The following is a 15,933-nucleotide window of genomic DNA, read 5'->3' as shown; positions in this document are numbered from 1 at the left end:
GGAGGAAAATGAGAGTGAGTACCATAATGACTATCGGTTACGACTACGTTCGTTCGGCATTATCGTGAAATACTGTAGTCCACCACTACACTGTGCACTCCATTCACTGCCATTCATTTCATCATAGCCGGTGACTGTTTTCAACCTCCATAGACTTTGCACACCAGTAGACCACGTCTAGATCTCGTGAAGACGCACACGCAGAACAAGAGGGGACCGATATTGCGTTTTTGTACATTCGGCATTTACTTACAAAATTAGAAATTCGGTAAAAATGTGGGGTCTTTCTTTGTGTTTTCATTCGTGAATCGAATGTTACGGTAGCTGGCTATGCTCTGTGACTGTGTAAGTGTGAGTGTGATGTGACTGCAGTCATAAATCAATACACTACACTAGTTGCAGTGACAAATGAAATACCATGGGTACTCAATAGCAATGACAATGATATACTGTAGAGTGTAGATATACAAATAACAGGGTGGTTAGTACATAATGACAGGCTCAGTTTTTTTTTTTCCAAAAAAAAAAAAGAAAAAGAGCATACTGGTTTGGGGTATTGCTGTGACTCAAGTCAAAGAAAGCCTTATAGGTCACCTATGTTCTAAAGTCAAGACAAAGTTCAAATTCAAATTCGACTTGCTCGTCCTTATTGTGAAGAAAGGCAGTGACATAAACTGTAGTCGCAACTCAGTCACATCAAGGCAGAAGGGCCAGAAATGCAGACACATCCATGGGTCAATATCAGTAGGTTTGTGTCTACATGTAATTTTTTATATAATTCAGATGCAGACTTCATTTGCAATTCATCCATATGGGCAATTGTACAGTACCGGTACTGTAACTGATGTTACTATACAGTGCTTTTACAACATTCTGTAGTCTGTAGTACCGGGAAAATGCAAATAAAATACCTTTAAATTGTAATTGATATAGCTATAGTTTATAGGTATACAAGGTACATTGTAGCCTTACTGTGGCTAAAGGAATTAGAATAATAAATTTTGCACCAAATCTGCATTTCTAAAGAACTGCAAGAAAAAAAAAATGCATCAGTAACTGATGTTACTAACAATTTTGTCAGTGATCCACTGCCGGGTTTCAAGTCGTACAAGTTCAGGGAGCTTATGGGGGAGGGGGGGGGGGAGCTACATACTAGTAGTGCATGACACTAAATTTTGGGGGATGAAATTGGGTGGGTAGCTTTGCATAGTACATGTTCTCCCTCCCATATCGAATATCAGCTGAGAAGCAGAAAAAAAAATCCTTGTAAAATCGTAGGGGCAGAAGTGCACAATGCCCCCCCCCCCATAGGTACGGTACAGTTGTGAATGCTTCTACCCATGCTAAAGATTGCGTGAAAGTGTTAGATGAGGCATAGCTATTCTGTTCAATGCATAATCTGACATTTTTTTCGAGCTAAAAAAAAAAAATTAGCTGCATAATATTTTGTCAGGATATATACGGTACACTGTACGATGGTGTGGAAAATGTGAACCTGTGATTGAATGCTTAAAATGTGCAGATTTAGTGCTTCAGAGAGTTAAAACCTATACATTTCATTCCATATAGTTTCTTGGCTGTTTAAGTTTATTCATCTGAATATATTATCAGGTGCTTGTCAGTCAGCTTGACAAATGAGAATTTTTTATGTGATTATAGATCATTGCTCAACCATGCTTAAACTGCAGGTTGTGAGAATTACAAACATTTTGTGAGGAACTGATTTGGCATGTATCCTATGGATTTTTTTTAATGAAGTTGACCATACATTCTATAGATATGCTTCCTTATTACATTTGTTTTTCTTATTTACTAGTATTTGTCAATTTTGAGCATTCATGGCATATATGCCATTGACCAAATCAAAGGCACAATCATGAACTTTTCTCGTTTCACATTACAGATGCTGGATGAGCTTCTTGCTAGTCATGAGCATGATCCCCCTCAGGAATCTCTCCAGCCTCAGGAATTCAATACTATATAAGGATTTGTTCAAACCAGAGACTTTTAAAACTGATTTATTGGTTTCAAATTCTACTTCAGACTCCAACTAGCTGCACTCTACTACAATGCCAATAACAACTGTCCGCAGGCAACTACCAAGAGTGAGAAAAAGCGGTACAAAGTCATCAAGCCCAAGCATAAGCCTGAGAAAGCATCAGTTAAGGTATGCAAAGGAAAGGTCTCATTCTGTAAGAAATATAATTTTGTCATTACCCTCTCTACAGGACAAAATGATCACAGACCAGAAATGATAATGTACACGGATAAAGAAAGTATGGAAATTGAATTTAGATTACTTGAAATTATAACTCTACTATGTTGTCATGTATCTTTTTGTTCATTTGTTGCAATACAAATTCAACACATTTCTTCAAAATCTTAAAGTTCTTTGTCCTTCAATGGCCTGCTTTTTGTCTATTTATGTGTTTTAATATTCGGGCATGGTTCTTTGGGGTTCTGAGTCACCCTTCGCCCCCCCCCCCCCAAAAAAAAAGAAAAAGAAATACGTAATATTTCTTATCTAGCTTTTAAACGTCAGTGGGATCACTTGTTGGTTATCACCTTCCCTTACCTCTAACTTTAATGTCATCGTTTCTTCTGCTATGCTGAAAGAATCACTCCATGTCCCTTCACCAGCCCTACCCCCAACCATATATACTAGTTAAAAAAGAAAAAAAAAAATCCCACTTTTATTGATATAAGTAATAGCTGAATAGTCTACAATTTAGTTGGAGGTGATTTGAATATGAGAGCATGAATCAGTTTCGTTAAATCAGAGATTAGTTTTAAAGTAAATTTCCAGGCTTTGGTCAATTTTAACCATTTGTACAAAATTGAACTTTACACACAAGAGCCATGTGAATGTGAGTGTGCGCTTTCAATGACCCTGAACAATAGACATGAATACCACGAATACCACCTTTTCAGAGCTCTGCTCACTAGGCTTCCCGACTATTGCTGCAAGGCACATGAATGCTTTGTTAATAATTCATGATGGATTGCCCTAGGCACTGTTACTGTTAGTCTGAATTCATGGTAAAGAGTAACATGCATGCACGGATGAACAAAATCAGCACATGTTTTATGTGCTTGCATACTCTGCATTTCAGGATGAATAAAGACTAGCTGTGAAAGTGAAATTTCTCATGAATATGTAATAGACCATTCCAATCCTGACCATTGTTCAGGACCATTGTCAGGGTGTTAACCACACACTCCCATACACATCTGACCCCTGTGCAAAATTTAAATTTTGTACAGAGGGTTGAAAACAGAGCAGAATCTGAAATCTAACTTCAAAATGAATTTTGAATTTACTGAATCTGATTTATGCTATCATTTCTAAAGCACCTCTAAAAAAATTGTACATTAATCCGCTATTGCACACATCAATGTCATTGTTATCTGATACATACTTTTGAACTATTAAGGATCCAAAGTAGGAAATGCTTTTTTGTAACACCTAGTATATTATACATATATATATATATATATATATATATATATATATGTGACCCTGCACCTCAAAACAAACAAAAAGTCGCCACACATGAATTTTTAGTTGAGACCATATTCTGAAAGAGCAGACTTTAAGCTTTAAAATGATGTATAACTCAAATCAAATGGACTCTCTTAACCTATCTAAATTTTGGAAAGAAAGCACAAACTCAGGAAAAGTGTGAACTGAGAAAAGAGGCTCTGAAGTACATTGTCTATTCAAGCGCTTAATCTCTACCAATCCGTGCTGGCTGTGCGAGGAATGGGACAAAAAACAGGAAGCAAACCACCAGAGTAACAACAATGAACTTGGAGGGATTATCAGATTAAACTGAAATTAAGCATGCCTCATTAACAAATTCTGTCCATAATTAATGCCAACTTTCAAGGCAGTAGCACTATCCTTTCATTCATTCGTTTATTTCATTCTTCGGATAAAAAGATTGGAAAAATAACAATCTTGCATATATACACAATATGTACAGGTTAAAATGGTAAAAATACTATCAGCGAACAAATACAATAGAACAAACGGAGTGCATTGTAATAAAGAAAAATGAAATAGGATGTATCAGTAAAAGCCTAGGAGGCTTGACAGGTAGATACACCCATAACGTATGACATTATATAGCTACAGTACAGCACAGAATAACTCAATGTGTGTTCGCGCGTGAGCGAGTGTGTGAATGTGAGTGAATATAAGTTGTTGCGTTAAACATAAAACGACAAAAGATGAAACTTATACTTAATTTTAAATGAGTTCAGAAATTGAATATTGCGTAGCGATGGAGGCAGAGAATTCCACATATTTGGTCCAGTATACCGAATCGATTTATACAGGGAATGGGAAGTTACTCTAGATTTGTGGAAAAGTTGTCTATTTCTAGTATCATAATCATGTACATCCAGATTCAAAGAAAACATTTCCATCAGATACTCAGGTAATGTATTGGAAAAATAACGATGCATAATCATACAAATACTTAATCTATTAATATCATAAATATTTAGAGTGTTTAAACTATAAAATAAAGGCATAGATGGAGCATAAAATTCGGCATTTGAACAGATACGCAGAGCCCGTTTTTGAAGACGGTGCAGTTTGCAGAGTTTGGACGGGTATGCAGTGGCCCACACAGTGTTGCAATACATAATATATGGAAGAATAAATGCATTGTACATCATAAACAAAATACGAAGGGGGACAAAATGCCTTATATGTTGAAGTATACCAATGATCCTGGATACCTTCGAACTGACATGATTAATATGAAAATCCCAGGCAAAATGTTGATCTAATATCACTCCCAAGTATGTTACTACCGAGCAGTGTTCAATGTCAGTGTCATTTATATACAATGATATGTTGTCATAATTTTCACTCAAATTTTGCGAATAACGAAATACGACATATTTTGTTTTGAGAACATTCAATGATAACTTATTACAGAGAAGCCAAGTATGAACTAAATTCAAATTTTCATTTATGGAATCAACCAAAACTGAAAAATCAGAATGGGATGCTACTAAAGTAGTGTCATCTGCAAATAATAAGAACTGAAAAACGGTGCACATTTCACAATATCATTAATATATATCAAAAACAGAAGGGGTCCTAATATGGACCCCTGGGGAACACCGCACAATAATGAGTTGCTATTAGAACTGTAAGTATTGTATAAAGTATATTGTTTTCGCCCAGTTAAATAACTATGAAACCACTGGTATGGTATACCACGAACCCCGTAGTATTGCAATTTGGATAATAAAACTGAATGGGAAAGGGTGTCGAAGGCCTTCGATAAATCCATAATTATTGCAATTGCATGCTTATTTTTATTGATAAGATTCAATACCCGATCATATAAATCAATTATAGCAAACTCAGTAGAATAATGAGAACGGAAACCATATTGATTAGAACAAAGAATATCATTCTGATTAAGAAAAGTGTAAAGCCTATCAAATGCTATTCTCTCCAATATTTTTGCAAAAACCGGTAGTACTGATATAGGTCTGTAGTTATTACAATCATTCTTGTCCCCTTTCTTAAACACAGGGATAACTTTGGCAGTTTTCATACTGGATGGAAATACGCCGGTTTCAAGAGATAAATTACATATATGTACAATTGGTTTAATGATAAATGTGATAACTGATTTTACAATGGAAGCGGGTATGTTATCAAAGCCAGCACTCTTGTTACCATCAATTTTGTGAACAATATCATATATTTCTGATTCAGAAACCGGTTTAAAAAAGAAAGAACGTTCAAAATTACCAGAGAGAAAATCAGAAAAACTCATAGACGTATCTGATGTATCAATCGAACGAGACAAATTTGGACCAACATCCACAAAATGTTCATTAAAAATATTTGCTATTAAAACTTGATCCCATATAACATCATTTCCTTGTACTAAAATTTCAGGCAGATTACTATCAGTTTTTCCCAGAGTCCGGTTAATAAATTTCCACATACGTTTTGGATCAAATTTAGTCTTATGAAACTCATCATAATAATATTTTCTTTTAGCATGACGAATAACAGAGTTCAATCTATTACGATATTGCTTATAAAATGATTCATTACTGTTGTTTGGGTTCATTTTGTACAATTTAAATAATCTGTTTTTCTTCTTGATTGATTTTAATATTGCACGTGTGATCCAGGGCTTTTTAATCCTTTTATCAACAGAACCCCTTTTTCTAAGCGGCATATGTTCATTCAATATAAACAGAAAACGGTCCAAAAATAACTCATAGGCAAGATTGGCGTCGGTCAGCTCAAGGATATCTGACCAGTCAGCTTTCGATAAATCGCCCATCAGTGATGATAATGACAGAGGTGTTATTTTCCGTGATAATACACTATGCTCTTTACTACTTGGACTCAACGTAGCCAAAGAAGAAACAGAAAAAAATGGATAATGGTCGCTCAAATCAGAGAGTAAAATACCAGAAATGAAATGATGGTCAGAAGAATTGGTAAAAATATTGTCTATAAGAGTAGCTGAATTAGAACATACACGGGTCGGTTTACATATCAGGGGGGAATACCCCATTGAAAAAAGCACATCAACGTAATTCTGAATGACACTGTTTTGGTCATACTGTATCAAATCAAGATTCAAATCTCCCATAATAAAACACACTTTCGACATTGCATTCAATGTATTCAAAACTAGATCAAAGGATTTTATGAAATCCCCGACATTTGAAGAAGGTTTACGATATACTATTCCAATTATTATCTTGTTCTTAATTGCATCCGTGGTTTCAATGAAAAGAGATTCTACGCCATCAATAGACAATTCTACATCTTGTAAAGTTTGAACAGACAGATTTTCTCTCACATATAATGCTACTCCTCCGCCTCGGCCTTCAATGCGATTAGCTTGGAACATATTATTATAACACTGTAAAGAAAAATGATTTGATGTATTGCTCATCCATGCCTCAGTAACTCCTATAACAGAAAAGGGGAACGTAAGAACCTGTAAATCTTCACAAAGTTTATCAAAATTCTTATTCAAACTTCTAGCATTATACTGAATCAAGCTAAGCTTGTTCATCGACGCATTAATAGATATTGAATCACGAAACTGTTCAAAATCATAATAATTGCAATCAGAGGTGTAATTTTGAGAATAGGAATTCTCATCGTCATCAGAATTGACCGAAAAATCAGTGCCTAGATACTCACAGAAAGACGCCATTAGAAGACAGAGATAATGAAGCTTTATTGATTATTCACAAAGTGTCGATGTCGCGGAGAGAAGTGATCAGTTTCTTGGTTCCGTTTTTTGTTATTGTGAAGATTCTTCCGTCAGATGACCATGTTTGCGTAGTGTTCACGTGAGAGAGTGCTTTGTAGTACAGTTCCTGCCTTTCAGATGTCAAGTCTTCGCGGATGACAATTCCTGTCCCCTTCAATCGCGACTTGGCAGCATACATCTGGTTACGAGCGTTGTATCTCGCAAATTTGACTAGGAGTGGTCTGGGTTTTGCAGGTGACTGATGGTTGGTAGATCGATCGCCGGAGCGCGGCTTGGAGGCGATCCTATGGCTTCTGTCTAGGTCCCGAACATCCAGGTCGACACCGATCTTGGTGGCAAGAGCGAGGATGGCATCATCCGTATTCTCCTTTGGAGATTCTGGGAGGCCGTATACTCGTAGACACTGACGACGTGAATACTGTTCCTGTTTCTCCAGCTCTGATTCCAAGTATTTGATCTTCTTCTGGAGTTTCTCCGATGATGAAGCAAGTTCACTCACCACCTTTTCGTCCCTTTGCTTCAATTCTAGCTGTAACGAAGCATGAAGTTCATCCCCAAGTTTCTCGTAGACAGCTGTGTAAACGGCGTCAACTATTTCCTTGATGACAGATTCTGAACAAAGGGCTTTCATCACTTGCTCGGAAATGAGCTCTTTCATGTCGGCGGTCTTGACATTGTCCGTGCTCGCATTTGCATTCGCACTTTCACTTGTGTCGGCAGCACAATTTGCATTTGAATGAGGTGTAGTGCTTGAGTGCCCAGCAGCAGTAGAGACGTCTCTGCCGGTACAACCTAGACTGTAATGCCCAGCCAGGTCGGGAGAGTCCTCGGGGGAATCTTCGTCGATGGTTTCAACATGGTGACCAGATTTAGAAGATTTCTTCTTTAGTCTCGTTCTCGACGACGACATGGTTGGAGACGATTTGGACTTACTCCTGACGTGGCTTGTGATGTATGGAAACTTGCAGTTTGTACATTGCAAGTCAAATAGAGTCGAAACGCAGATACAGTAAACCAGTAATGACACGGTAGAGACACACGGTGCTAACACACAGCCGCCATTGATACAACAGTTATTAGAGTTGAAAGTGAAGAGTGTGCACAAGGTTTTTCAGAAATAAAAAAGGGATTCTAAAGACACACATAATCACACTACCCTACCAAAAATGTTTGAGATAAACTGCTAAAAAAAACACACTTTCCTGCCAGTTTTATGATACCAAATTTTAGCAAAATGTAAAAGAAGACCCACTCTTTCAGAAAGTAAGAAAAAGTCAAGTTCGGCTAGGTTGACCCATTTCACTTATTTTCAGTCCTCACACAAAATCAATGTGTGCGACTTTATGTTCGTTTTGAGGTGCACTGTCACATATATATAATATATATATATATATATATATATATATATATATATATATATATATATATCATATATAGACTGTGAGAAGGGGTATCGACCATTTACAGTACCAGTGTGTGGCCTTCATTATCTGCATTCAGTGTGAAAAAAAAAGAGCCAGGTGGACGTAGCTAGGTCAACGTGTCTGTTTATTGCCGCCGAGCTTTCGGTCCCAAACGATCCGTTTGGGACCGAAAGCTCGGCGGCAATAAACAGACACGTTGACCTAGCTACGTCCACCTGGCTCTTTTTTTTCACACTATATATATATATATATATATATATATATATATATATATATATATATATATACATATATATATATGTGTGTGTGTGTGTGTTTTTTTTTCTTTTTTAATAGAACCATGCTTGTTGATATGTATTTCTAAAAACAAATATATACAAATTGTTAATGATATTTTCTTTTCTTATGGCAGCCTATGTTCATGACCTCATGGAAGAGGTATCGCGTTGGAGTGTCAACTACAGCGCAAGTGAACTGGAAAAGAAGATGCCCCACCATTCCTCAGCAGCCAGTACACATACCAGGCCAAGGATGAGCTCATTCGCCAGCATACTAGCCACTTCTGTCTGGATACCTGATTATCCATCCTATAGGCTTTCTTCCGAGTCCTTTCATCCATATGCAAGAAGTATGCCAGACACATAGTTATAGACAAAGGTATCATGAAAACATGAACACTTTTTCATGGTTTCACTCTGGACCCTGTTTTCTGTGATACATGTACATTTACTGTATCATGTTCATAATCATGTTGTATGTTTTCGGAGGCTGTTCTAGCTATAACTTAGCTTATGACACTCATATCATATATATAAAAAATGTGACCGTGCACCTCAAAACGAACATTAAGTCGCACACACTAATTTTGCGTGAGGACTGAAAATAAGTGAAATAGGTCATCCTAGCCGAACTTGACTTTTTCATATTTTCTGAAAGAGCGGGTCTTCTTTTACATTACGCTAAAATTTGGTATCATAAAACGGGCAGGAAAGTGTGTTTTCTTAGCAGTTTATCTCAAACATTTTTTTGGTAAAATAGTGCGATTAAGTGTGTCTTTACAGTCCCTTTTTCATTTCTGAAAAACCTTGTCCACACTCTTCACTTTTAACTCTAATAACTTAAAAAAAAATTGTGGTACTGCTTTGAAAATTAGCATTGATTATGGAAATAATGTGTTTATGAGGCATGCTTAATTTCAGTTTAATCTGATAATCCCTTCATTGTTGTTACTCTGGTGGTTTACTTCCTGTTTTTTGTCACATTCATCGCACAGCCAGCACGGTTTGATAAAGATTAGGCGCTTGAATAGACACTGTACTTCAGAGCCTCTTTTCTCAGTTCCCACTTTTCCTGAGTTTGTGCTTTCTTTTCAATATTTAGATAGGTTAGGAGAGTTCATTTGATTTGAGTTGTACATCATTTTAAAGCTTAAAGTGTGCTCTTTCAGTATCTGGTCTTAGCTAAAAATTCATGTCTGGCGACTTTTTGTTTGTTTTGAAGTGCAGGGTCACATATATCATATGGATGTCAAGATTATATACAGTGTATGTCATATGATGTAAAGTGCACTCCCGTTAGAACGAACACGGTTATAAAGAAATTCCAGTTATAACCAAGTAAAAATTTGGGCCATAACGTAATTCACTTTGTGTTTTTATCGTTTTTTTTGTTCGGTTATAACAAAATTTCAATACAACGAAAGAAAACTGCGGGTCCCAGGGACTTTGATGTAATGGGAGTCCACTATACAGTCATTCAAGCATGAAAGAGGTTAACATGTGGCTTGGATTGCATAGTCTTACATCATTATCATAAAAATGCTCCTATGTGTACTCAGTTCCTTCCTCTGGCAGATTATCATACACCCGCCAAACTTAGTGTGAAGGGGTATGTGATAGGTATCAGTGTGACGTTAGTCGGGCAGGTGATGCAACTCCGACAGTTTTTATGCAATTGACATGAAAATTGGTGTTTGTGATGAAATTACGGTGGAGGTGTGCAAGACTATTTTTGTGTGTGTGTGTTTTTCAGACAAAGTGATGCCATGTTAACCAAAGTTTCATCAAAACGTTGTACAGCAAGATCTTCCACAGTTTTCTTTTTTATATTTTATTTTAGTTGAGCCAATTACCACACAGTCAAGAGATGATGTACATATTGAAGTACTGTGCAGATATCTAATCACCTTCAACTTTTACAACTTTGCACTTTTTGTGGTCACCAAAAAGAATAGCGGTACAATAAAACAAGGAGTACTCCGCATATAAGCTGTATATAGAGATTTAACAAAGGCAATAATGCAGTTAATGCCAATATTATGTAAATGGGAGTTATATTTAGGCCAGGTCAACTGCGATACTGTAAATCAAAGTCACAGAGAAGCATTCTGTCAAACTTCATCAGTGGCGAATCCAGAGGGGCGCAACATCTCTCTATATTCTTTTTTTTTTTAACAAAAGAAATATTACAAAAGGGGAGGGGGTTAATTTAGAATGGCGCCTCCCCTTTATGGAATTCATGAATCCGCTCCTGTATAGTCACATCTATTTCTATTTTTACTTTCATGTAAATTGTGCACACAGTTCTTGTTAGTATTGGGCACTAATTTCTCAACGTTTTATGAAAGCTTCATTCTAAAGAGATCATGTCAGAGAATGTTGCATTTAAGGTAATAGCATTTAGTTGAGCGCTTTAGATAAAAACATGCACATGAAAGAATACCAAGCACAGTTTGTGTTGTGGAAGTTTTCTCGACCATGAGTTTGTTTTTTTGTCCTTTTCAGATACTATATTTGTTTGATATGATTTGTTTAATGACATAATGTAGCCTTTTTCTCTTTGGATTATTTTTCATATAAATTTCCTTTTGACGTGTTATATGAGTGCCAACTGTTCTTTGATCACGCAACTTTTTGAATAATGGAGAAGCTCTTGCCAAACTTTGAAGTTGTGTTGTGATTTTTTTTCCACTGTTGAATGCACAAAATGAAACTTTTTTGTTGTTGTGTAATTTGTGTGTGTGTGTGTGTGTCTATTGGTTGTGCATGATTTTGTTTCATGGAACATGTACTCTCTAAAAAAAATAAGCAAGAAATATGCACTCTTGGAGGATTGAATAAAAAGAAATGAATTTACAGTGAAATTTGAGTGACAATTTGTGTTTCCACTTTTCACTCTTTTCTCATATTCATTCCTTCAAAAGTGAACATTTTCACTTGTTATTTTTAGAAGCTATGTTCTATTATGGTGCTATGGATTTTTTTTTTCAACACAGAAACATATATAAAAATCAAGCAGAGGGCTTCATTTGGGGATAGGATTGTGTGCTTTTGGTAATCACACATTTTATTTATCTTGATTGATTGATTGATTGATGTTTATGCCTCTGCCACGAAGTAGTGCGGAAGCATTGTGTGTTTTCAAGTTGTCCGTTCGTCAGTTCATATGTCCATCCGTCCGTCTGTAATGAATTTTGTGGACAGCGTAACTAACAGTTTAAGGTATAAATCCTAATGAAACTTGGCATGTATAACTGGGTGCATGGGCAAAGTTTTGCCTATCAACGTTCAGGTGCACATGCTCAGGGTCAAACGGTCAAGGTCAAATGTTCAAACTTTCTCTACCCCCCCCCCCATATCTATGCAATGCCTCGAGGTATTTTCTTGAAACTTAATGTATGCATGTACTACCAAATAAAGATTCTCCACAGACAACATGGGTCATGAGATTAAAAGTCAAAGGTCAAGTTAAAATGTAGAAATTTCTAGTTTTTCTCTATTTCTTGCAAATGCTTCAATTAAGGTATCTTCATTGAAGTTAGTATGCGTGAATGTGTAATGACTGGCAGTGATTTTAGTGATTTGGGGGTCAGTGGTCAAAAGTCAGCAGTCAAAGGTCAAGGTCAAAATCTGTAAATGTCAGTCTCTTCAAGGGTCTTATAGCTGGATCCCTTGTACTCCGTAGATGGAAATGTTTTGCTGATCATGTTAACCGCAGATGAAGGCAGTGGTACCTGCACAGATCGTCGAAGGAATCTCGAACGCCATCTCTCTAGCTGTCGGTAGGCAACATGGCGGTTTCTCTTGTACAGAAAGGAAAGAAAAAGTACATGTACTAAATTTGAAATTTAGAATGGAGAGAATTAAAAAATCGAAAGAAGTTAAATTTTCTTTGATACATGGCTTCCTTTTCTTTCCCAATGTTTCCTTTATATGCATAACATATTGATTAGCAATAGTGTGAATTATGCCTTTATGTGATTCTAGATGACTGTAGGGATATATAGTGCATGAACATATTACATGTACACCAGGCTTTCAAAATTCAATTGCAGTACGTGATAATAAACAAATTGCCACTGTGGTGAATTTTCAACTGGGGGGGGGGGGGGGGGGGGGCAAGGCGACCGAGTGGGAGAGGGTGTGGGAGGGGGTACACCCCCTACGGTAGGAAGAGTTTTGAATATCAGTTCATGAAATGGCACGCACTGAAAGTCCATATAAAAGTTTTTTTTTTTCCTCCCCGATCAAGGGGGGAGGGGGGCACGGTCCTGTGCCCCCAGCTATGCCAGTGCAAATTACTCATATGTGTACTCGTAAGTGCATACATTTAATCCACACATGTATACTCAGTAGTGAACGTAAGCTAGATAATGGTCTAACAACTTCTCCTTAATTCAATAATTGTTCAATTGTTCACATGTTAAGCAAGACACCAATGCGAGATCTGTATACAGTGTATCCATGAAAATATTAGTCAAAGGCTGCATATGTAACATAGGGCCTATATACAATATTTCTCGTGAATGTGTTTTCACTTTTTTGGCCTAAAAGTTTGGCACAAAAAACACACACACAAACAAACAAACTTGGGTATATGCAAGAATATTTCAAATCTAAACTACAATATAACTAAAATTCTTATAAAACACATAAAAAATAATAACAAAAACATAAAAACACTTACTTGTCTGTGGCATCACCTCTGGCATCTTCATCGTTGCCCGTATACTGATAGTACGCAGTCTCTAAGTGTAATACATATTCATCCAGGCAAATGGTCTTGAACCATAGGTGCATGGTGATGCAATCCAAGTCGTCGCCAGCAAAAGAGTCCATCTTTTCAACCACTCGTGCGATTTCTTAGCAGCACACAGACTCCTTGACCGTCGACATGGCAACACATCCTCCACTGCATGAGCACCTGAACAAAAGACAGAAATGGGGGATCAAGGAAATGAGGATTATTGCTTTCTTTCTGAAATAAAAAAGTGTGACAAAAATGAATTTTTTGATTCAAAATAACAATTTTTAGGAACACTTCCGGTATCATATTACATATGACCTCTTTCCTGAATTCCCATTTACTATTTTGCAAGGTTGAAAAAAAGTGTGTATAGCTATCATTCTTGTGTGACCTGTACACGAGATATTTTTCATTGAGGCATGGTTTGCAATATATTACAAGTTTGCCAAAATTCATTATCATGCACCACGGGCCAATACTTCCAATCCCTCCCCCATGTATAAATACACTAAATACTCATAGAAGAAAAAGATGTATGTAAATCAATGAATTTAAATGAAGTAAAAACAAAATCATAACACTAGATACTAGATGAAACAAGAAATTAACACTTTGCTCTGAAATTGGAATGATCAGAGTTTGTCTCTTTAGTTGACATAAACATTGATTAAAAATATTACAATTGCTGAAGAAAAAGAAAAGAATTTCCACATATTGGGCCTAGCCCTATGTTAGGTCTAAACTCTAACGTTAGATCTAACAATGTTAGAACCGAGGTAAGGTAGCCTACATGCAGCTCCATGTAGGGCCTACTAGTATTCTGCTGTAAGATTTTCAGGACAAGCAATAAAATGCACGGTTGCCAACACTGGAAACTAGTTGAGAATGAGACTCCCATAGGCCAATGCTATAATTCGGGAGTCAAAATGAGTGAGATCAATAGAAATGTATGCAAATGAAATAAAGTTTTAGAGTGAGAAAGGACCAAAATGAATGAGTCTGACGGCTCAACACTCAATAGCCTACATGAGAGTTGGCAGCCCAAAAAATGCCTGATTAAAATTCTGTTCATTGTAAGAATGCACATAAATTTCAGATTTAGGTTTTATGATCAGATAAAGAGCGGGGATAATTAATGAAATGAAACATCATCATTCATCAGCATGAGCCCAGTGCAGTCACTGTGCAGTCACGTCTTGCACGTTGCAAGACCTTTAGGCGCAGCTGTTATTCGTACTTGCATCAGCATCGGGAAACCGCCGGGGCTGAGCTGGTGGGAGCCCGATCAATACATAATTCCCCATAATAATTAGTCCACAATAAAAATGTTTTGTTCGTTGTTGTTTATTTTTCATATCACCCAGAGTCCAGCCCATTACCATAAATCAACATCATGCTTATGCAAATGTAATTGCTGAACGAAACAAATCTCAATTCTGCTCATTCAGTCGACGAGTTCCTAGGCTAGCTCATAAAAAAACAAAAACAACGATAAATCTACGTCTACGCTAAACCCGGTACCCCGAATACATCGATAGTACGGCCATGCATGGCGCGCCAGCTTGCCGAGCGGCCAGGCTCGGCTGACAGTGACTGTGCACGGCTATGGCAAGCGCGCACAGCTCCCCAGGCCGAAGCCGGAAAAGTACGGGTAAGGGGCAAATTGATAACTAGGGAACTACAGAAAAAAAAAACCAGTAGAATTTCAATTAAATTAAAATCAACAGTTTGACTTACCAATCTCTGTTGCCCAGCCTCCTCTCAAAGTCTTCTTCATTCTCGTCTTCACCTCCGACTGCACCTTCATCTTCCACTTCATTTTCGAGCTCGGGCTCGAACTGTTGTAGTAGTGTAGCCGTAGGGCCTTATTTCTGCACGTTGAGTAGGCAGAATAACTGGAATTTGGTCATAAAATTCAGCAAGACTGTCATGTTAGGAATCTGAACTGGAAGAGTGACTTGCGCTCTCTTCCACACTACTGTCTGATTTAAAGCCTCAAGGGTTATTCATAAAAAGAATAGCTAAACAAGTTAGAGGTCTAACTAGTTGTGTTGCTATCCGCTATCAGAACTACGTGCTATATATAGCTGAGTAGCGTCTGCTCGGCTAGCGCTCGAACTCGCATCGTTCTTGAGATGACGTATGAGGACTTGCGCGCGCCGTGGGCGTGTTTTGACATTTTTTCAGGGGGCGTTCCCAGAGCT

General features: G+C 37.2%; 1 pseudogene; it reads left to right on the top strand.

The window, feature by feature from the left end:
- The window catches only part of LOC140246972 (NLR family CARD domain-containing protein 4-like), a 64,831-nt pseudogene that overhangs the window by 45,630 nt on the left and 3,268 nt on the right, over nucleotides 1–15,933 (top strand).

This window comes from Diadema setosum, chromosome 3 (genome assembly GCF_964275005.1).
Source record: "Diadema setosum chromosome 3, eeDiaSeto1, whole genome shotgun sequence".
Classification (NCBI taxonomy): Eukaryota; Metazoa; Echinodermata; class Echinoidea; order Diadematoida; family Diadematidae; genus Diadema; species Diadema setosum.
Note: the sequence above shows the minus strand (reverse complement) of the source record. Positions and strands in the feature narration are given on the sequence as shown.